The sequence below is a fragment of the Balearica regulorum genome, chromosome 11 (genome assembly GCF_011004875.1).
Source record: "Balearica regulorum gibbericeps isolate bBalReg1 chromosome 11, bBalReg1.pri, whole genome shotgun sequence".
NCBI lineage: Eukaryota > Metazoa > Chordata > Aves > Gruiformes > Gruidae > Balearica > Balearica regulorum.
This window is the reverse complement of record NC_046194.1, coordinates 23,349,777-23,372,692: the sequence shown is the minus strand read 5'-3', so window position 1 is coordinate 23,372,692 and position 22,916 is coordinate 23,349,777. Positions and strand designations below refer to the sequence as shown.

At 49.8% G+C, this 22,916-nt stretch overlaps 1 long non-coding RNA gene across 3 annotated transcripts; it reads right to left on the bottom strand.

The window, feature by feature from the left end:
• Positions 1 to 1,341: 1,341 nt before the first annotated feature.
• LOC142603399 (uncharacterized) lies at positions 1,342 to 17,839 on the bottom strand. 3 transcript variants are annotated; one of them, XR_012837330.1, is made up of 4 exons: positions 12,399 to 17,839; positions 10,744 to 12,118; positions 9,610 to 10,123; positions 1,342 to 2,574 (listed from the first exon to the last, which is right to left on the bottom strand). It is a non-coding gene; the product is annotated as an uncharacterized LOC142603399 (long non-coding RNA). The 3 variants fall into 3 exon arrangements; XR_012837329.1 differs by having other exon boundaries at positions 10,744 to 12,615; positions 13,056 to 17,839; XR_012837328.1 differs by having other exon boundaries at positions 10,744 to 17,839.
• Between the last annotated feature and the right edge of the window lie 5,077 nt (positions 17,840 to 22,916).

Genomic DNA, 22,916 nt, shown 5'->3' with positions numbered 1-22,916 from the left:
CAGCATCAGGGAGTTGTTACCTTCCCCAGCCCTTTGCCCTCCCAGTCACTTTCACCTAGAAGGAAATTTTGGGACAACGGGAGCTTCATTCCTGTTTGAGCTTAATCTAGTGATCAAGAAAAACTATTTTTCTTAGACTTACCTATTTACATGAGAGCCAGGCACATACCTCCACAGCATGCCTTTCCGGGAGAAAATGCGACGCTCTGGGAAGATGCACGCTGCGTGAATCGCACCCGCACCCTGGGAGAGAAAACACAAGGGTTAATCACCAGACTTTAGGGGAGGCTCCTAAAACTTCCCCGCTCTCTGCACAGAGTCGGTAAATACACGAACGGCACGTGGAAAAGCATCAGGTCTTCCCAGGCTATTGATTTTTGACTTTCATTCCCCCAGCCATCGCCCAACTCGTTAGCTTCGGATCAGGCAGCCTAATCTGACCTGATTCTTAGATCTCAGGCTGACCAGTCTGAATAAAAGTCTCCGGCCCAGCCCTAATGCACTGTCTAATGGGCCATCTGCATGTCTCCAGGGACTGCAAGACGCTGGGAGCTCGTTAGGGCCCCGGGAAGGATATCGGTATCTGAGGGTTTCCCCGGGCTGGGGAACAGGTTCCCCCCATGCATTTGCAGCAAGGCACAAGTCTGGGTCAAGGTTAAAACCAGGCTTTGGAAATAAAGCTTTGAGTTCAAGCGCAGAAGGGACTCTGTGTGCATAGACTGGTTTCCAGAAGCCAAAGGCTGGTGCCAAACCTTGCTAACGCCCAGCATCGCTGGTGGGACCTGGGGTCTGGCATCCAGGTAGAGAAAGAGGAGCGTGAACAATCAGCAGGAGCCTTGTTTCCTGCCACATACCTGCAGCGCTCGGTTGCACTTATTTTTAGGTAGAACCAGATGACACTGGTAGATTTTTTTGGCAATTTGGTCAAGAAAAAAAAAAAAAGGGAGAAGGAAGTAGGCTGAAAGGAGCTTTGGCATATGAGAGCAGGACAACATTGGTTTAGACCAAGCCTAAGTTCTGCATCCCAGTTTGCTGAACTTTCAGGCAAGTAACATTGAGACCACCTGCCCTTTTTCCAGGCCATTAATTTCTACCCTTTGTGCCTCAGTTTCCCCACCCACCAAACAGGGATTGCCCCCGTGGGGTCTCCTTTTGCTTTGAGACCTTGAGAAACACTCTTTGAGGCTCTTACTGCTAATTTTCATCAGCAAGCCGTGCTCCTCACACGGCTCTGGGCCACCAAGCCTGTGCTGCACAGGCTCACAGACAGCACTGCAGCCTCCAGCCTTTCTCACCCCTTTGCTTTGTCGACAGCCGCTGCAGGGGAATTTACCAGCTGCACGGGAATTTACCAGCTGCATGGTGCTGCCAGCAAGATTTCCCAATAATTTGGACCAGGGCTGAAAAATTGACTTTACTGCTTAAATCGTGCCAGCAGCAGAGAGCTAGGGGAGGCAGCAAGAGGCAGAGGAAGGGGGAGTCTGGTGTGACCATCACGTCCCATCAAGACATTAGGGCCAGAGGGCAGAAGACCCCCTGTCCCACCTGGGATAGACCTTTTGCCCTCAGTGGTCAGCCATGCTGAGCATCAGCCATCCCTGGAGAAGCCTCTTGGCACGTCCACCTCAGCCCACCCCTGGGGCTCTGATCCTGCGTGGACATAAGGAAGATTTTTCCACGAGTCTTATGGCTTAAATCTGCATCTGTGCAACTGATGCAGGTGAGCCAAAACATTTCTGGATCATGAGAAGCCCTTGTCCTCTCCCTCTGTCCGGGGCTCACTCTCCTTCCCTTCCCCACTAGCTTTCAATTATTTAATTTCCCCTCCCCCTGCCAGCATCTGAAAGCCAAGCGTCTTAAATACAAATCACCTCCAAATCATTACGTGCAGGACCTTTCGGCCCTCTTCAGAGCAATGGGCCGTGAGTAATGAGCTCTGCTGAGAGTTTGCTGGATTTCACGTACAACAGATGTAAAAGATGGGGCTGGAGAAGGGGGAGGAAAAGGGGAAGGAAGCCGGATCCAGCTGAGGAGACAAAAATATTTCCCACTCACCTTTTCCTTCATCTGCAGCAGACAGAGGAGGTTCAGGTCCTCCTGCACTTCTGTGATCTGGCTCCTGAGCTGGGACCAGGTGGACAAACAGGCAGGGTGCAGCTTGAAATTTAAGCCCTGAGCCCTCCAGGTGGTCAAGCATCCTTCCCCGGGTTCTGCCCCCAGCAGACCACGAGCAAGCCCTCATCTCCCAGGAGTTGTCCCCTCCTTCCTGCAGCAGGAGATGCTGAGGCACAGGGCGTGGGGTTGTCTGAGATGCCAAGACCTGGGCTTGGGTCCAGCTCCTCTTGCTTTTTCCAGGTGATGCCCAGGGTGACAGAGCCTGCACAGAAACCTCGCTGCTGAGACATGATGGATGGTGAGGAGAAACGGCCACAGGCCAGGCTGGCTCCAGACAGAGCTCACCACAGAAAGGGACAATCCCTGAGCTCACCCGAATTGGTCAACTCCTTCCCTTGGAGGGACTGTCATGGACACCCTGATGGTTGCGTGCCTCTCACACGTCTCCATCCCCAGTTCCTTTGGTGCAGAGCCAGGTATTTTTGGTGGTGGACAAAAAAAAAAATAATGGTGGAAGAGACTCACAACACACCATCCTGCCCTCCCAAGCTGCCTCTACGCCTCCCTTGCCATGCACTTTGGGCGTTACTCCGTGCAGCGTGCATGCTACCACCCACAGCATCCCACAAACCTGGGGGGCAGGATGCCATGTGGCTCAGGGTCCCCAAGGCCAAGAGAGGCTTTGCACCAGATCTAGGATGCTACAGGTTCAGGTCCTGAGGATATCAAACGATGCATGGGGTGGTTTCACACCCAGAGCAAACGGTTTGCTCCCTCCAAGGGCTCTCCTGGCCCCTGCTGCCAGCAACCATGGCTTTCCTCCTGCTCCAGCAAGCTCCACCACACAGAACAAAACACCCTCCACCATCACTAGCAAGACCACAGCCCCTGACGCTGGGAGAGCCAGACCTGGCCAAGGCTCACCCTCCCCTTCCTGCCTGGGGAAAGGTGGGGATGGAGGGGGGAGAAGGAGAAAACGAGAGCAAACCCTTTCGCTGCAGACTTCAAAGTCATCATCAGCAGGAGCCTTCGGAACAGTTTAAGTACAAAATGAATTGTTTTAATATTTAATCAGTCTATAATAGGCCCAGGGATCCCAGTGGAGACAGTTTGCAGTTGAAAGGATGTCCAAACTGAGTATCCCCCCCTCCAGAAGGGACAATGGTCCTGTAGGAGCCCCTGCCCCCGAGACACACGTAAGGACAATCTCTCTACCCTCTCATCCCCTTGATGCGGCACAGCACCTGGAACCAGCTCCCATCCACTCACCTGACGTGTACTGTGAGCTTTGAGAGCCATAACCATAAATCCTCATCCTGGAGGCTAATGATTTAATTCTCTGATGAGCTCAGAATAAATTCCAGCCCGCTCCCCTCCCACCCCATAACACCCTTCCAGAAGGGTCAGACCCCCTTAGTGCGCTGCACCCAACCATTCAAAGGGCAGAGTCCCCAGCGCTGGCATTACTCGGGCTGGGGGGAAGCCCTTTGCCCTTCTGTGACTTGGGGTTCTTGGATGTGCAGGGAATACAAACCAGATTTGGCTCAGCTCTCATCCTTCCACCTCCAGGATCAAGCTGTGGTCACTGCCAGGCTGTTACTGCAGCAAGTCCAGATCACACAAGCTGGGTTCAGCTCCGGTCCTGCTGCAGGGTCCCCAGTAGCCTCACCTGAAGGGAGGGATGCCAAGGGACAGGCATCACTGGAAGGGTCCTTTCACATGAGCACCCAGCACGTGCACTGGTGCCCCTCTCACTTGCTGGGGTTAGAGCAACACCTTCCAGCCCTAGAGATCCGGGCTCCCTCTGCCATATCGCGTGCAAGCCTTTCGGGTGGTGCAGGAACAGAGCATTGCTGTTCCGCTTTGCGGGTTGGGGGGTAGAGCCCCAAAGCAATGTCTCCAAGGCAGATCTGAGCCCCAGCACCAAGCACACCTGAGATGTGCACAGGAGTCCCCAGGGCATGAGGGACAGAGGGTGCTTCCACCACTTCAGCTGCCTCCTTTTTCCTTGGGGAAAGGGAAAAGCTTCTGTACCCACCAGGAGGCAGAAGCAATTTGCTCAGTGCCAAGTCCCTGATCCACCACCACACTCACAGATAGAGGCTCCTTCATTCCCGGTTAGCGCTTGAGCACGATGCTAAAGCAGCTTCCTCCTGGTAGTGGGATTCCAGCACACTGAAAGTCTCACTCCTAACTTTCTGGAAATCTCTTATTTAAATTGTCCTAGCTTGGAAGACTGGAATAATAGACCCAGCAGAGAAATCAGCTCCTGTGCAGCAGCTCTCAGCATGCAGCAATCTCTGCTTTTGGTAGGGGCCGCTAGATATTCACGTAAATGCCATGAGCAGGCTGAGGATGAGAGCGCAACACAGTACTCAGACTAAAGCAGACCTCTGCTCATCGCTATAAATACAACTGTTTGGATCTTGCAAGGACTTTGACAGTGAGAAACATGTCCCATCTACAGCAGGGTTAAGGGCTGTGCGCTGGCATCTGGTAGGGAAGTGCAGGAAAGGGTGCTGTTCTCATCCCAAGCAACTTTCAGGAGTGCATCTCCAAATGTCAGCAGCACCACACGGCTCAGTCCCAGCAGCCCAAGGCCATAGGACGTTGCCACCAGCTCAGGCTCCTGGCAAGCCCACGTAGGTGCATAGATGGGAGAGGAAAGAAGCCTGCGCTGTGATAGTTGATGGCTTCTCTGCTTCTTCCCCTGGCACAGGGGCAGGTTGTTCCCTGCACCAGGAGTTGGGATCCCTGCAGGCGCTGCCAGACAGCGTGGGCAGGAAAATGGGAACAGCCACAGCACGAGCGGCAGCACCTGGAGGGACCAGAGATGCTGGTGAGGCTCCGCAGCCCATTGCAGGGGTGACTTGCTCCCAGAAGGGCAGTGCAGCCCAAAGCTGCAGCAGAAAGAAACAATTCCTGCATTTTTACAGCTTTCGCAAGAGGGACACCTCCACCCCGAACAAGACCTTCCCCAGGATGGGGTGTCCCCTCTACCATTTGCTACTTTTTGGGGGAACCCCCAGAGTTACCCCACTGTAGGGCAGCCTGGCCTGACCCAACCATTCAGGAAGATGTTATGAGAAGGATCCTGGGGAAAAATAAATAAGCCTAAAACCATTATCAATCAGGGTTATGCTTCCATTAGTTGCCCAGAGAATCCTCTGCCCAGAAGCAGCCTTCGCCTCACAGGTCTCGAGTTACTGCAGTTTAGCTCTCAGTAACCTCCTGGATGCAATAAATAACTCTGAGCCATGCATGGTGGATCGGGGACCATTAAACATGCTGAGTTATTTTTACAGTGTTTCTTGGGGGGGGGGGGGGGGGCCGAAAAATAATCTAAACTCTCCTCTACCGTCAGGAGTGCAGCAAGGTCTTCAATCACTTTCCTACCAGCACCATCTTCTGGCCAACACCAGCCCCTTGCCCTGAGGCTGGAGTGCAGGCAGGGTCCTGCCAGACACAGGCAGCTGAAGGCTCAGGCTGGAAGGGTTGTGTTGGCTCACGGTGCTTTGGGAGCACACAGGATTGCAGACCTTCTCCCTCTGGGCTGGGGACCAGGGGCAGGGTCCTGGCAATCAGCGCTGGTGCAAGGCGGAGCCTCCCACCGTACTTACTCCAAGCTACCGTTTGGGTTTGTAACTCAGAGGCCCAGTTGCTCCACCCTGGTAATGCTGGAGGGAGTTGTGGTGAGATCAGCCAGGGTGCCCAGAGGAGATGCCCAGCTGTGCTCACCTCCACATGCTTGGCCAAGGAAGGTTTCCTCACCAAGGAGCTGAGCACCAGAAACAGCCCAGGCTACAGGGCAGCCCATGGGGAGAGCTTTGCCATCCCACGGGGACTCACTCTGCCTCTGACCCACAATACCACTCCTGTTGTTTGCAAACATGGCTTTCAGACCAGCCTAGACACCTGTCCCTGCGAGGCAGCTGTGCAATATCTCTAACCCTTCCTTGGACAGCCCTTCAGTCCAGAGATGGATGCTTTTATCTCGCTATCACTCCTGTTAAGGGGTCACCATTGGAAACACCATTGAAGAAATAAAATTAAAAGCCTACAAACACTGACTGTATTCCTGGAAATGATGTGTTAACATTCATGTCCATTTCCATCTCTTGACAGCTCCATACAATAGGAGGAATGATACCTTCAGGTTTTATAACTCTTGGATGTTTCCCAGGAGGTGTAAGGGGTTTCTTAGAGCAGCCATCATCATCTGGGGCCAGAAGGAAAGCCCAGGAGATCTGTCCATCTGCCTCAGCTCCTCTGCTGAGGAAGGAGCAGAGCCCTGTGAAGCCGGTGCTGCTACCTGCACGCCAACAGCCAGAGTCCGGGTGACGGGTACCTCTGGAAAGGGCTGTTCCTTCCCAGTCTTTCTTGGACTCATTTGGGATAGTTAAGGAGAGCAAGGGATGAACTTTGCCAGCTGTAAGGTGGTCAAACACTGATGTGTACCAAAAGATTTTTTAAAGCCTTCAGGTTTAGTCGTGTTGCCAACCAAACCACAGTGACTTAATTTTTGCCTTCTAGCCCCATAACTTGGGAAAAACGACTGTGTCCTGTCTCAACCCAAACTGATTTTCCCCTGAAGTCCACCCATTTCCTCCTGGCTTTCAGTAAGTTATTACATCTCCCGCTGTCCTGGAGAGCTGCAGGCTCAGCACATCACAGTAGCTCCGAAGAACAACCTCCCCTTCCACCTGCACACAGGGCTGTGGATTTGCCGTACCACAGCACCGCTGCCCTCCAGCCCTCTCCAGCCACAAGGTCTGATCAAGAAGGCAGATATTCATTAGTATCTGTGATTAACTGTGGAATTAGCAGCTGGGTTTTTCCCCCTCTATCAGCCCTGCCCCTCAAGGATGCTAAAAGGTAACTCCATGGGGGAAGTGCTCACTGCTCAGATACTTTTGTGTTCCTGGGACACTGCCCAACAGCTCACAGAGATCTTGCCTCAGCAGACAAGAGGGCAGATCACCAGAGGGGTGAATTCACCCGCTGCTGGAGGTGGCTCTTTGAGGCGCAGTAGAGGCTGGAGATGGGTTGTCACCACCCAGACTCCACGCAAGGGCAGCATTCTCCACCACAAAGGGACACTGGTCTGAAGGACCAGTTATCAGACCAGGACAGAAAGGGCATTGGCAACACCAGTACTAAGACATGGAGCTTAGTGAGCTCTGCCTACTCAACCATGGCTCCATATGCTTGGGGTCTCACATGTGACAAGTATAGGCAGGAGGACAAGAGCCACGTGGCAAAAATGAAGCTACCTGACCTCATTTTTCCTCCTGAGAAATCCCACAGTGATGAGCTAGCTGTTTCCTCACCCCTCCACACCAGAAGGCTCTGGGGTTTCACCCTTGTCACACCCCAGATCCCTTTCTTTAAGCCCTGGTGCCAGCACAAGTAGGAAGCAGACAAGCATCATTTGAGGGCACCAGGAATGAGCAAGCCCTACGGCCGGGGCTTCAAGGGAGCCCCAGCAGCCCAAGTTCAGCCCATTTTCCCCAACCAAGGGACTGAAGTGGTCACCAGCGACTGAGACTGCGTTCCTGCTGCGTCAATGCCTCACAGGGCAAGGACACCATCTCTCCACCTCCTCCTACCCATGCTCCTTGTCACCACTGTCCCTGGGAAAAGCCAAGAAGCACCCAGCGATCTTTTCTGGGCTCAGAAACACAAAGTCAAGTCTCCTTTCCCTCCTACATCATTTTGCCCTTCAGGAAGTCAATTCCTGGCAAGACCAAAAATAACTACCTGAGTGAGGTGATGACCAAGGCAGTCAAGTCAGGGCCAAAACAAGCAGCAATGGTCTCAAAATAGCTCCGGCAGCATCCCACTTACTGAGGGGGAGGGAAGGGCTCCTCACACGGCCGTCACTCCCGTTCCCACCATGGCAGTCACAGAGCAGGTCTTCCAGCTTCATGGGAAAGGGAGAGGAGGAGTCTTCCCATGTACTCCACTTTGGCTGAGCACTGGGTACTCCTGGCACAGCAGCTGGTCCCTCAGGGACCCCATCAGTCCCTGCAAATCCTCCAGACCTACTCTTCTTCAGCTTGAGACTGGGGCTAGAAGGCACCATCTTCAGCCCTGTGTCCTGGCCTCACTGCCCTGCCAAGGACAGAGGTATAAGGGGTCTTTGCCAGCTCCTTGGTGGTCCCTCAGCAGAGGTGCCCAAGGTGGTGCAGACAACACCAGGCAACAGCAGCAGCCAGTCTCAGCTTCTCACCATCCCCAAGCAGGTGACCCCGTGCAGCTCTGTCACCTCAGAGCAGCAGCCACTGGCAGGTGTAGAAGACTCCCGACTGCCTCGTCCACAGAGACGATCTAAAGACCCCCTCAAGACCCCCTCATTCCTAGTCCTGGCTGCCACAAGTGCTAACAAAGGTTATAGACACATACAATAACACGTTGGTGCCAGAGAGTTTTTTCCCCAGCCCTGAGAAGTCGCACGGCCTGATCAGTACAGCTAGACCATCTCCACAGCAAGGTCCACATCTAAGCTGCATATTGAATTGCAGTCAGGACTCAGATGTCTCTCCTTGATGGGAGTACAAGAAAAATCCACACTGCCTAATAGAAGGGAAAAAAAAAATGGGCACAATTTGCATAGAAAACCCTGTGGATGTGTGATTGTTCAGCATGTTTGGGATGGACCCTACACCCACCTTCCCAAAAGACAAAGCCAGATGGCTGTTAGAAACTCCTGCAGCATCCTTGCTTGGCTAAGACACGCTGTGGTTTCGTAGGATAGACAAGCAGCTTTTGAGTCGTAATGAGGCTGTGGTTAGCCTTTGCAGATGAGCTTTGAGAGAAGCCCCAGTCAAAGGATTTCAACCTAGCACGGTGTTCACCAACAAGTCCTTACCAGCAACCTCCAACCATCAGGTGGACACGGTCCTCCATCCCCTCAAAGGCAGCTATGGTGGGCAGCCCTCCAGGGAACCATCAGCTGCGGAGCTGAGGACAGAAAGACTCCACTATTTCCAGAAGACATCCAGGCATGAAGGGTCACACTGAGAACAGAGCAACACAGACCTGTGCTCCCCGTACAGCACCTCCTGATCCCTCGGTATCACAGCCACGTGTTAGAGAGATATAGCCATGAGAAGAAAGGCCAACCACTCGTAGCTGACTGGGTGTGAAAGACAGCCGAGCCATGTCAGGACACCAAAAAAGCATCATCAGAAGCCATACTGTCCTGCACATTTCTGCCAGTGTCCTCTCCTGCCACCAGAGTACAGGGGAAGGACGCAGAGGTATATGGGGCCAGGACCCCTTTAGTTTGTTGCCATTGCCACCACCCCAAGCAGTTGGCCCTGGGAGTCATTTTCTCATTGTTTGGTAGCAACAACATCAATACTTTCCAGGAAGGGAGAGAGAAGAAAGGCACAAGGAGTTTGTTGCACCACCCTTCTCACGCACCCTGTGTGTGGGCTCTGTCCCAGTCCAACACGCACACAAACATACCATACAGACACTTGGACTTACAGCAGTCAGGTCAGTCGATGCCAATGACCCCATATCTCTCCATGCAGACAGGCAGGATATGAGCAAACCGGCAGCTTGGAAAGTAGTTCAACTCTGGGCAAATATTCTGGAGAACGAATTCCAAAGAGTCCTTTCTTCTCTCCGGTTCATTGACACATCAAAAGAAGACACTCATGTACTGCCAATAAGGCTGAGATAAGCCTTGCAGACCATTGCACTTTCAAGCAGGGCTTGGGGTGACATTATCTCACTTGAGTTCTGGCTTCTGCATTTTTCTCCCATCGCGTGGCTGTGGCCCACTGAGATGTTCCTGCTCATTATCTCTCCACTGCCCATATTCTGTCCCAAAGTTCTCATGGCTGCCTAGCTGCTCGTAGAAGGAGAGCTGATGTGAACCAAGGTGTTCGATAGTCCTGCTGGAGACTATGGTCACAGTGTCATATGCTCTCTGTCCACACTTAGCAGTCATTGACTTGTCCCAGACCAGGATACCATGAAAAACCATCTATAATTGCTGTAATGAAAGTCAAAAAGACACTGAGTGGTCTCATGTTTGGTGGCTCAGCTTTCTCACAGGTGACATAGCCTTCCTCCCTCAGAGGCAGCACCAGACCCCACCAAGCAATGTCAGGTCCCAGCGGCTCTCTGGGAACTGTGGGTCTCCACACCTTGCCCACAATTTGCAATGCCCACGCAGTCTGCTTGTGGTTATTGTCACCTTCACTGTCACGGGAAAACAGATACCAGAGACCTCTCTGACTGCAATGTCACTCCATGGAAATCACCCTGTGGAACAACCACCTCACCTTGGAGCTGGAATTTCTGATTACAGATTAATTACAGATTGGATTATATTTGTGGGCACAGTTAACATCATGCTGATGTCTGAGGAACTGACAACGGTTCATCTCATGGGGCGTGCAAGTTAGATTATACCCAGAACAGTTGTGGCTATAGGTTTGATCCCCAAGAGCTTGAGCTGGACCATCTGATGCTCACAAACCCAATGCCCCACCTTCCTCCTTGACTTCACCTGCAAGCACCATTTGGGGTAAGAAGGGAAAACTAAATCTGATCCAGGAAAAGCCTGGAAAATCCTCATCCAACCCTTTCCTCTGGCATGAGCATCCTTACCATCACAAGCTGCAGTTTTGCCAGTTCCAGTGGCAGCCTGGTGCCAGCTCTCTCCCTGGGGGCCACACCACTCCCATCTCAGCACCAGGGACAATGGGCAGATTGTCCTACAGACAACACCGCGAGCTGCCATGAAGCCGTCCCAATAGAGAGAGACACCAACCACTATCCTTCTTCTCTGCTTAATGGGAATCATCTGGAAGCCACACAGGGATTTGAGCCTGGCAGCACTGGAGATGTCTGCTTTAACCCTGGGGGCTGCTGGCAGAAGAGGTTCCTGGGCAGGGAGGTTCTTTTTTAGAGTGTCTGTGTTTCAGGGCAGAAGGTTAATTAGGTAGCAGGGTAATGAGGAGTCATTAAATCTGCCTGCACCATGCTGTTAGCATAACAAGGGCAGACCAAGAAGGTTAAAGCTGGGATTCTTGTTTTCCCATTGCCTTCAATTAACCTTTCTGTGTTTTTGCAACACTCTGGGTCCCAGAGATACGTTCTGGGTGCCTCTCAGAGGCTGTTAATTAGCAGAGCACAGAAACAAACTTTTCTTTTAAGTAACTAGCACGATCATTTTGGCTTTCAGCTTAAAATAAACAGGCAGGACCCAGTTTACCCTCTGAGCAATGCCACTGTCCCGTCAAAGGTTAGGAGGGTGAATTAGGTTCCTGGGGTTTATTTTAACTTGTCATTCTACTCTCGCTTTCACTACCCCAAGTGGAAAGCGCTGGGGGGCTCATCTCAGCCCTCCACCAGCGAGATCCCTGTACTCTGCACCCTGCATGTGCCAGGCACAGCTAGGGCAGCATCCCCTCGAGCTGGGGGGTAGGTGGGTTGTTGGGAGGAAGGCATTCCCACCACCTTATTCTACACAGCTGAAATTGTTGGTCTGTCAGCTTTCAAGAGTCTGTGGGACTCTTGAAGTCTCTGTGGCAGTCAACTGTGGCCAATTCAGTGCCAGGAGATTCAGAGCTCCCATTAATTAGCAAGCAGGGCTAGGACCTTGACTTAGTTACCTAGAAACAGGTGATGCTAACGACAAATATATCTGTGGGACATACAGGAATAGCAGGCACATCCCAAGGAGTCATGATATGGAAGCTCTGACTAATCCACCACCTGGGGAGGATTACTCAGTGGGTATTGACACCGCTTCCGTGACTGGGACAACACGTTAGGTGTACCAAACTGCACAGGATGGGGAACAAGCACCTGGCTGCAGGATTCCGTTCCTCTAACACTGACTTTCGCCTAATCTTATGCAGAGAGTATCTCCCTCTGAGATCTTCAAAGACTTCATCCTGCCTCCATTGACTGGAGGCAGGCTCTTACTCTGGGAGACATCTTCTCCAGGAGAGACAAAGTACTTGCCCAAGTTTTCACCCTGCCATAGGAAAAAAAAACTTTGAATGAAAAGTCTTGTGAAGCATTTGGATGCACCTTCTGGATGGCAGGACATCTTCAGCACAGTGGGCTGTAAGAACAAGACAGACAATTGTGTGTGGGTGATGGACTAGATGCTTTCTGGGATTTCCTGTTGCATAAGATTTCTTACATGTGAGGAAGAGCAGGTGAGGAAGAGCAGGTGAGGAAGATCAGAGAAGATTGATGGTTATCTACAGTGAAGGAGACAGAAGAGAGTCTGGAAAGGTCCAGGTCCTTACTGTGATAAAGTCCCTGCCTCAGTGTAGGAAGTTCTTTTCTCCTATAGCTTTTTATCATAGCACCAAGACACCTTTCTTCCACTTGACTTACACTTCATCTGCTCTCTGTTGGTGCTCTTTCCTTCTCCCATCTTTGATCTGCTTCAGATGGGTGGTGAGAGTCTCGTGGTGTCCCAGCCATCTGAACCAGGTCCTTCCTTCCAGAGGCTGTCAACACCTGCTAGCAAAGTATTTTCAGAGTCCATGGTGCATTCATTAGTGGAGAGACATCTCAGCATAAAGGAACCTCCCATCATCATATGTTTAGCAGGTAAACGGAGGGCATCAACTACTGCCCATATGCTGCTGTCCTATTGTAAATCCCAAAGGAGATTTGTGGGTGACAAATGAGAAGTGTCCACAAGAAAAGCCTTCTCCCCATCAGCCCATAGCAGCAAGAACCACGTTGCACAGCTCCTGTGCCCACAAAGCTCCCCAGAAAACATTTTATAAGCCTAAGATGGGATATTGGGAGTATTTTTTACATGAAGCCCTCCAAAAAAACCCCCCAAAACAACCCAACATTTCCCTTCCCTCGCTAACTCTCCTGCTTGTGGGAGTTAACGGAGCAGGGAGAGGCTTCCCGAGACAGGATGTCCCCACACACGCTGTCCTTACCTCCACCATGGAGATGGATTGGCCATGGTGGGGCCCACACTGGGGTAACAGTCTCCAGTCACATGCGCTGCTTGTGACCCAGCAGCTCTGCTGGGACGTGCAGCCCTCCACAGAGGGCCAGTGTCTCCTCCGCACAGACACACTATTGAGGAGCCTCACATGAAACCAGTCAGTCCTAAAACACGTGACTGGGTTTTGTCTCCAGGCCATCCTTGATTTACAAGGCAACTCCTTTTTTTGTAATTTTTTTTTTCCCCCCTTCCCCCTTTAGTATTATCCCAGCTCCACTCCAGCAGGATGAAGACCTTCTCTATGCCCCTCCATATGCCCATGTCACTTGACTCACCCTTGGCTCTGGGGGCAAGTTTTGCGTTGCCTCTCTTAGCACATCCCCTCCAGCATGAAGCTAGCAAGGACAAGTTGGCTGCTCTGGTTGGAACAGACATTCATAAACATGAGTGGGACATTTAGGATAGTGACCAGGGTTTCCAAAGGGACTTGGAGGTTAGTGGCATTAAGTTCAGGAATGGAACTGAGGAGTGCTACCTGCTGTTGGCATGAAGACAACCTTGGGGCATTTAAATGGGATGTTTACTTCTGCAGATGAATGGATTTCTAGCTGACAGTTAATTTATAAAGCTAGCTTTGTGCATGTGCACTAAATGCATTTGCTACCTCTTCCTTCAAGATTACCTTGCACCAGCAAGATAATTACTAACAGGGAGGAGAAGGTTCATGACAACTCTTTTCTTTCTCAAACTGTTTTGGGGACATTAATTTCAAGAACCCAGTGCCTGGCCCAGAGAAGACCATCACACACCATGGTGTGGAGCTGCCTACCTGCAAGGCTCTCGCCATCGTACCACGATTCAGCCGGTGGCACGAACCCCTCACAAGACTCCCGAGCAATAAAACTCAGCTGGTTATTATACAAACCCTCCTCCATGTCACTGCAGACCTCTTAATAAAAGGGTCAGATCCTCTTTTGGCAGTTGGGACTTCTTAATTTTCTTTGATGGCATTTGTGAACCTGTTTTTTCTTTAGCAGGGTCCAGTTTTCAAAATTTGAAGCCAGTAGGTGCTGGAACAGGCCAGTTGTAAGTTAGCCACCACCTACATTAAATTCTGGTTATTCGCAGCTCGTCCCTGAACTGTCTACCAAGTTATCAGTTATCAACAAAGCCTGAAGTGAAGCAGGTCTTGAGTTCCTCGCTGCATCTTTGGCTTTTACTCACTTTCCCCAGGGGTGACCAAAGCTCAGACTATAGGAAGAAAGCATCCTCTGTCAGAGGTCATACACACTTGTGTTTTACTCCACCTTCTCTTACTCCAGATACATTTTTTCCGCTGCCTTTGAGGCATTTTGCACTTCACCCTTTCTGACTTTATCTCTGGTAAACAGCCAGCTAACGCTGTCTGCAAACTGCAGCGTGGCGGGGGGGCGTGGTGGTACGGATTGAACGTGGGGAATTGCATCAGTCTTGCTCTCCCCGTAATTTTAAAGAGTCTAAATTACATTTTGTTTACCCAATCCATCTCCCACTGCGTTTCCTCATTCCCATTTCCTGGAAAGGTCATCGGTACTTGAAGATGAAGCCTGCATTGGTGATTCTTCAAGAAGAGGCCATTAATCTTTATATAATTATCTGCAGTTATTTCAGGAGCAATAACCCATTTGTCCAAACTTTTCTCAGAAGCTTGTTAAGCAGAGTGAGGGAATGGAAGGTAGGAAAGACTGGGAAATAGTCCAGAAAAGTTATCACTGAGCTTCTGGGTACTGCGGCTGTGGTTGCTCCTCTGCTGTGTTGTCCTGCCAAAGTCAACGAGGATTTCCACCAGCTGATCAGCCAATGTCCCATTCCCACGTTGGCAAGATCACAGGAGGATCTAGTGATCTCCCCAGATTCTCTGTGGGCTTTATATGAAGTGGCTGGATCTATGCCTGTACTGACAGTGCCAGGATTTACTTTAATTTATCTCACTTGTAATACCCCAGGAAGGTTGTTCCTGAAGTGAAAAAATTCACAGCTTCCAGGTCTCAATCTGAAAGAAGCAGCTCCTCAAAAACACATGAAGATAATAAGCAACATTCAGACATTAAACAAAAACCCAAATCCATTTTCATTTTCTATCAAATTAATAAAGTTGCCACATAAATACGCAAAGGATATTTTAAAGGCTGTAGCCATTACACAGGGCTGAGTTTGCTCAGCTCTGTGAAGCCCTATGATATTGTTAGTTTTAAAGCCAACAACATTCAGAATTCAGTCAAAGAGCTGGTAAAGGGAAATTAATACAATATTTACGTCTTGGCTCTGCTGCCAGATGCAGTAGCCTACCTTTAATCAGGCTTGTTAGCTAATAGCATCAGTGCCTTCTATGGAAGTTCATATGAGATCTTCCCAAAACAGCTCAAGGAAACACACCTCGTGACGTACAAAATCCAGGTGAAAAAATGAATCCTCTAGTATATGTTATCATATAATATCAGCTCACACCTGCACAGTCAGCACCATCTCCTGTTTGTCCCACACTGCAAAGCCACGTGCCCGCCCCAGCAGCACACCTGGCTAGCCTGGAAGAGCTCAGAAGCTGGGGCTCAAACACTGCCCGTGCCACACTCACATTTCCAAACCATCCACCAGATCAGCTACGGACCAACCTATGAACCTCTAAGGGAAGCACAGTTCCACATCTGTCCAGGAGAGCGGGGACCTCCTGGATCTGGGAGCTGCAGCAGAGCCCTGGGTGAAGAGGGACATTCTTCTGGTAGTGCAGCACCCATGCTTGGGGTCACCTCCCATTTTGACAGCAGCAATCCTGCCCTTGTGGTCCTGAAGGGTGGGACTGCACTTGCAGATTGGTACAGCTTCACCAGGAGGACCCAAAACACTCCTTTACATCCATCTACAGCCAATTTTTTTTTTTTTTTTTGTTTTTTTTTTAAACCTTGGTAAAATGTGCTATGTCATCTGGCAGAGTATTTCACAGCTCTCTTCAGTTCTACTCATCCCAAAGTCAAACCCAACAGGGGACTAAACTTTTGGGGGTACCCAGAGAAGATGCTGCCATGGGCTACTTTCTGAACGCATTAAGGCAGACCAGCCTTATGGATAGTTTTTATCCTGAAACAATCACACCCAGAATAAGCTGGAAGTTTCCCCACACTTTCCCAGGGAGGAGAATTACCCCTATTTACTTTTATTGATAGGTTACAACTATCATAGTTATAGGGTTTGTTTTTTTTTCCTGCCTTGTGCTTTTGTTCGGTTGGGTGCCACCCATGTCCCAGCCCAGCCTGACATAGACCAAAGCTGCTTTAGAGAACAAATTTGCACAGTAGCCTCCATTCAGTTCCAGGGCTCCGCTATCAGCCTTGACAAGACCTCAGGATTTCTTGTTATGGGATGTCAGGGGATGTTTCCTCTTCTTCAATACTGTGAGTTTTGTCTGTTTTCCACAGACTTTTCTGAACTAAACACCCTTTGCCTGTGCCCCTGCACTGGGCTCAGCCCGCTGTTTTATTGTGTGTTGTTTTGTAAGAACATCAGAGCCACAATGACAACTCAGCCAGCTGAAGAACAAGTGTCCCGAGCCCCGGTTGCTCACTGCCTGCTACGCACACCAGGCAAACAAGCCACTGTCCCAAGTCTGACCAAAGATCTGGACCCCGGTCCCCCAGCTCTGGGGGTGCCTGACCCCCAGGCTGTTTCAAACAGGCGTTTCCCATCCTCTCACCACCACATTTCCTCTTTATATAGATGACTAAATACTAAGTCGAGCAGAGAGCCACGCTCACCACAGGAAGGTGCCATTCCAAACCCCGGGCCCAAGCTTGGCAAAGGACTTGAAGTTGGGTGCTCCGCTTTCCAGGAGTGCTGCATGCACAAGGCTGCTGGATTTGCTCTCGCTGCAGACCACAAACCCCAACGGGGACGAGAGGAGCATTGTCACCAGACCCGAAACACTTCCACAGAGGTTTCCAATTTTGATAAAAAACAAAACAAGGGGCAGGGGAATAAATCAGAAAAAACAAAGTTAACCCAAATCTTCAAAAGGGTCTGACAGAAAACACCTAGTAGATGGAGTACACAGAGGATACTATTCTCCCTGCAAGGCAGCACTGAAGGCTGGATACTGCTCAGCCCTTTGCATCTCACTGGCAATGCCAGGCTGGCTTGAACACCAGTCTAATGCCTGGTAGATGCTTCCCCTCTGTCTCTGGAAAAGTCTTGAGATTTGTGGGGTTTCTGGAGAAACAAGTCCTCTTTCCATCAAGGTCAGAGTCAACATCCTCCCATCACACCAGTTTCAGCAACATCTTTGGAGTACAGAGATGTCCACAGTTTCTGGGGCTTCCTTAACGGCTCCCTCCACCCATGAGGAGTACAGTTACCCTGAACTGCGATGGTTTGCTGTCTGAATTCTAAGGAATCTGAAGATGACAAGAGGCTTCTGCTCGCTGCAAGCTCCAATTTATGAAATGTGAAGCAGGAAGTCACATACACACATGCACCCTCAGACTTGACACTAGGACACAATGGACAACCTTCAAAGAGAAGAAGCTGGCAAGCATCCCTTTCTATTTGTGACTGCTGTCATGAAACTCCCCATGCCTCCGAAGTCAGAGCTGCAAACGCCCTGTCATCCCCAGCCAGCTTGACTTCAGTTAGCCCCAGCTGATAAGAGAGTTACGAGGGAAAAAAAAAAAAAAAAAAAAAAAAAAATCCATCAAGTGCAGGGTCAGCATGGGCTCGTGGGAACAGCAGCGATCTGGCTTTGCAATGCAGAGATGCTTTCTGAGACATCCCCTCCTCCAACGGGAAGGAAGAGTCCCGGCACCCCCCGTGCTTTAAACAATCCTGTTCCTCCAAACGCTGGCAGCAAGACGTAAGGAGTACAACTAGAAATGCAGGCACTTTTTTTTTTTTTTTTAAAATAACACCAGTGAAGATGTCAGTTCAGGAGTCAGTTTCTGAGCTTTTGACATCAGCATTCCCAGTGCCTCAGAATTAAAAAACTAAACCCAAGCCTTCCTGGAGGATCACTACGCAAAAATACACTGAGCATTTACCCACCCACATCCCTAGAGAAGCATATTCCCAAAGGATTTGTTCATGCAGCTCCCCAGCAGTCTCCTCTCCAGAATGGTTTACCTGTTTGAATCCCTGAGGGACTGTCTCCGAGTTTTCCTGCGCAGGTCCCAGAGGAGAGCTGCTGTACCTGATGTCTGCATCAATATCCTCTCCTCCCAGGCATCCCTGCTCTTCTGCACGTTGCTTCCTACAGCAAGCTCCCTGCATTTGGGGTAATGCAGATTCATACCCTGGGAGATATGGGGAGGGGGGGAAAGCAGATACATCTCCCTGGCTAATTAGCAGGATTAATTACAGTCAGGCTCAAAGCGATGTTGACTGAATTATATTGCCTCCCATGAGCACCATAACTTTTCATCGTGCTGGGTGCATAGGAGCAGATGTATAGGCTGGAGAGGAGGACTCCTGTAGCTGAACTGACACAGGGCTCCAGGGCCCATGGGTGGGCGGGAGGTCTCAGATGAGGCTGCTCAGGGCCATTAAGACCAATTAGTGCCCTCAGGGTCCTGACAGCCAGTTCCAGCCCAGGCCTGAATACAGGTCAGGGTAAACAGCTGCATTCATTTTGCAGGGGGGTGAATGAGTATGTATGGGTCCATACGTTAGGGGGGTGTAAGATGAACCTCTTGAGTGATTCTTCCAGATATTTCTCTGCTGTATGACCACACCTGTACGATCTGGTTCCTCTCATATGATCACACGCAAAAAACAGAACACAACTGACTCTTTGTGGGACAGGTCCAAACTTATTTATCTGCAGGTAAAATCCAGTGATCCAGGCTTGAAGCAGAAGTGATTATTTTTGTTTATCAATGCTTTAAGGACTGCTGTTCTGGTGGCTTTGACTAGAAAGCCATCAACATCTTCCCACAGTTGGCAAAGCTATGAGGGATGGATGCCCTAATCTGTGCCTCTCTCCAGACCACAGAGATATGCTGATTGCACCAGTAAGCTGATTTCTTGCTGTGACAAAATATCATGGGACTCAGCTTTACTTTGGTGTTGCAGCTTTAAACAGTTAAAAGTTAGCTCCCAAGTAAAGCCATGCACTGGGATGACTTACTCCAAGATGAGCAGAAGGGCTGCAGATCAAAGGGCAGGAACAAACTCCATTTTAGCACAGAGCCCAGGAGAACTACTTCCTATGAGTGTCTCAAACGGGGAATGCTGGACCTGAAGTTACTGGTCAAAGACAGTCCCCAAACTTGGTTGCCATTCACTTCGTCTTGGGCTGACCTCTTCCATCACAGTAGCAGTCTTTTGGTTAGGCTCATTCAGAAGATCTTTGCTATGAGCGAAGAAATGCGTGCCTCTTAGGTTTTACCTATTAGCCCTTTCTCTTGTAGTATTCGAGTATCATATGGACAGGAATAGGTTGGGTAGGAATAGGAAAGAGCAGAGAGCTGTTGAGGGAGATGGCCCACTAGGTGATCCAAAGCCTACGCTAAGAAGAACGAAGGGATGTAAGAGGATGAGCACTGGACAAAGCAAAGAGATGAATCAGGTACTGGAGACAGCTACACTTAGTGCAAAAATGTGTTTTTTCCACACAAGATTAGCTTCTTGCATAGAAATTACATTGTAGAAGCCATTAAAGTTTACCTGCAGAGGTAAGTTTTCAGAGCGCATCCTTCCAGCAGCTCGCTAAGTTAAAAGCAAAAGCTATGTGCTCTTTCTTGTGATATGATAAGGCTGTGGTATTTCATTTCAACACAGATCTGCCTGTCTTCTCAACAAAGATGATTGAAGCATTAGCAGGAGACACTAACAGATGGATGATGGTCTTTAGCAGGATGTCATCCAGGTGCTCCCACAAGGGCTTGAGAGTATGTCTGATTTCCAAATGAAATCTTAGCTCCAAGCTGCAGATCAAGCGACCTGGCTTAAAGGCAGTGTGAAGACAAAGTATCGGTCTCCTTCTCACCTAATACATCAACGAGGAGTCAGTGTATTCCTGAGCTATGGCTCCTCTGAGCTTGCCATGCAGAGGACTAGCCAATCTTGCCAAGCCACCTTCTGTGCTGCTTGCATGGCAATCAGTTAAGCACAAATGGCAGCAGAAAGCCAAATTAATTATACCTGACATGTCATCTTTAAAATGGAAGGGCAGTCTGTGCAAAATGGATCCCGTGAAGCTGTTGCTTGCCTGCACGATGCTTGCTGGTTGCTGCTGGATGGTACCGTAGTTAACTTAATTCAGAAGTAGTTTCTTCATTCTGATGATTTAAGTGACCCTTAACTGACTTGTGTTTCAAGGACACTAGTTGACTGTACAAGAAGAAGGCTGTTTTCCTGGGGGTCTCCGAAGGGGGCTGGAGCTGCCCTTTGTCTCCAGCAGAACAGAAAGGCCCATTCATCCCTCCGTCACATGCAGAAACATGACTGTCCCAGAAAAGGGCTGCAGGATACCACCCCAGTGGGGTCGGGAGGAGAGGTGCCACGCGAGCTTGTGTGCTCTGGGAAAAGAGCCAAGGAAAAGCTGCAGCCCTCCAAAATAAGCCAAAGGGTTAAAGGAGGCATTGACCGATACGCCATGACTTCTGCCCTAGGCAGAGATGAGCTATTTGAGGTTCTTTTTCCTGATCTGTCTGGGGGGTGTAAGTGTGCAGGGGGGCAGACTCACTCAGGGAGCGATGGGAGGTCACCTCCTGATGCCCTTCAAAGACACCAGCCAGTAATGAACTTGTTCGCTCCCACCCTGACCCGCTGAGGTCCAGAGTTAACTTTGGGATACATGCTTTGCAAGTTGGAGACATCTATGAGCATTACTGACCAAAACGGAGGTGGGTACGAGCTGACTGCCCCTGAAGAGGCCAGAGATGGGCTGTACCCATCCAGCCCTGACCACTAGCTTTACTACGTTTCCATCCTCAGAGGCTCATGTTGGTCTGCCACATGCTAAGATGAAATGGGCAAGGAAGAGTGAAGCTGGAGAAAAGAAAGCAAAACGGTCGAGTCTAACCACTACATGGCAATGTCAGCAATGAAAGCGAGAAACAGGATCCTCAAGCAGACTCCACAGGCAGCCTTCTCCCCCCCCCAAAAAAAAGCATAAAGTGACAGTCACAAATAAAAAATTCAACTTAACAAGAAAAACAAACCATGAAATACAGATCCCTCAACACCTGCCCATCATCGGTGTTGCTTCTGGCACCTGAGCTGGTTAGACCAAAGTGCTGTTGGGGACACGTCTGTCCGTGTGCTACCACGTCTGTATCTACAGAGCAGGCGTGCGCTGAGACTTGAGAAGCCATGGAGAGGTGGGAAGGTGATGGATCCCTAAGATGGACTCTCCAGTTTGGGATGATTAATAGGATGAAGAGAGAAGAGCCTGAATGGAGGTTTTGTTCTCCGCTCTTCTGAGTGAGGAGTCATCTCCGATAATGAAGGCTATACAGTAAATAACATAATTTTTCTGTGGATTATCCACAGCTCTGATTCATCAAATCTTCAAGGAATCATGGAAATGATTCCGTGGAGAATCACAGATAATTTGCTTTCACACAGAGAAGGAAGAAAGTTCCCAAACAACTCATATGGATTATCTCTACCCTATTTACAAACCTTGACCATTGACAAAAGCTAGGCTGGTCAAATTGTCATTGGCATCTTTGCCAAATCTCAGGATGAGAGGGAGTCTAATCCATTCTTGTGTCTGGATCCACTCAGAAAAAAGGCTGTAACAGAGTGTACGTATAACGGTATTTTGTTGTGAACTTCTGCAGTTCTCCCATAAGTGGCAGAGACCTGCACAAGTTCACCCATGATTCCCGTGAAAAGGGCTGAAAATGGGTAGCCACAAAATTTGAAGGTGTTGGAGTCAATTATAAACCAAGGCAAATGCAGCTTCTCTTCTGTCATATCGCCTGGCAAATGACAGCAATAACGCTAGAAAGTTTTCCCTGCTGAGAGCTGTCTCAATTGTCACAGTCTGATCTTCATTACCTCTTGAAATTAGAAGTCCTTTATTAATTTCAAGATCTGTTCCTCATTGATATGGTTCTACTTATGCTTCAGCACTAAGTTATTTTGTTCTTTTCTCAGCTCCTAAAGGAGACTTGAACAATCTCACTTAACCTGGTTTAAAGACTAAGATCCATATCAAGACCAGTTCAAAGTTTCTCAGAGTCGCAGAAGAGATTTTTCTTGCACATCCCACATTAACGAGGATTTTGTTGTCTGTGACTCCAAGGTATCTGTAAAAAATTCTATCTTACAGGTTGGATAGGATGCCCACCTTTTGCTGTGAGGTGGTTTGTTGAGGTTGCAGTCAAGTCAGGAGTCCTCCTCGGTGTTTGGCGCAGCAGGGATGGACCGAGCTGATTTGAGAAGTCTCTGCAGGGAGAGTTTAGGAACTAGCATGGATTTTATGAACTCCCTGAATCTTGACATCTAACCCCCTAATCCTTCTGCTGACAAGGCAGGAAGCATCCACCGCACGCAGACGTTATTGCAGCCTGGCTGGATCTTCTCCCCGGAGAACAACAAACTTGTCCCACGGATAATGTGACAAGCCAAACCTGGGTTCTTACTGGTTTCCGCTCCTACCCCTACGTGCTCCCGTCACAGGAGTGTTTGCCAGGGTTATTTCTGGGTGCAGACAGACCCGTAACCCCTGCACTGACCCACCGGCCAGGGCAGGCAGTAGCTGAGCTCCACTTGCCTTCCTGCTACTGGTGATACTGGTTTGGGTTTGTCCTCTCCGCTGTGCTGGTGGAAATAAAATGGGAAACATGTTATCTCCGAGATGTTTGTCATTTTGAAA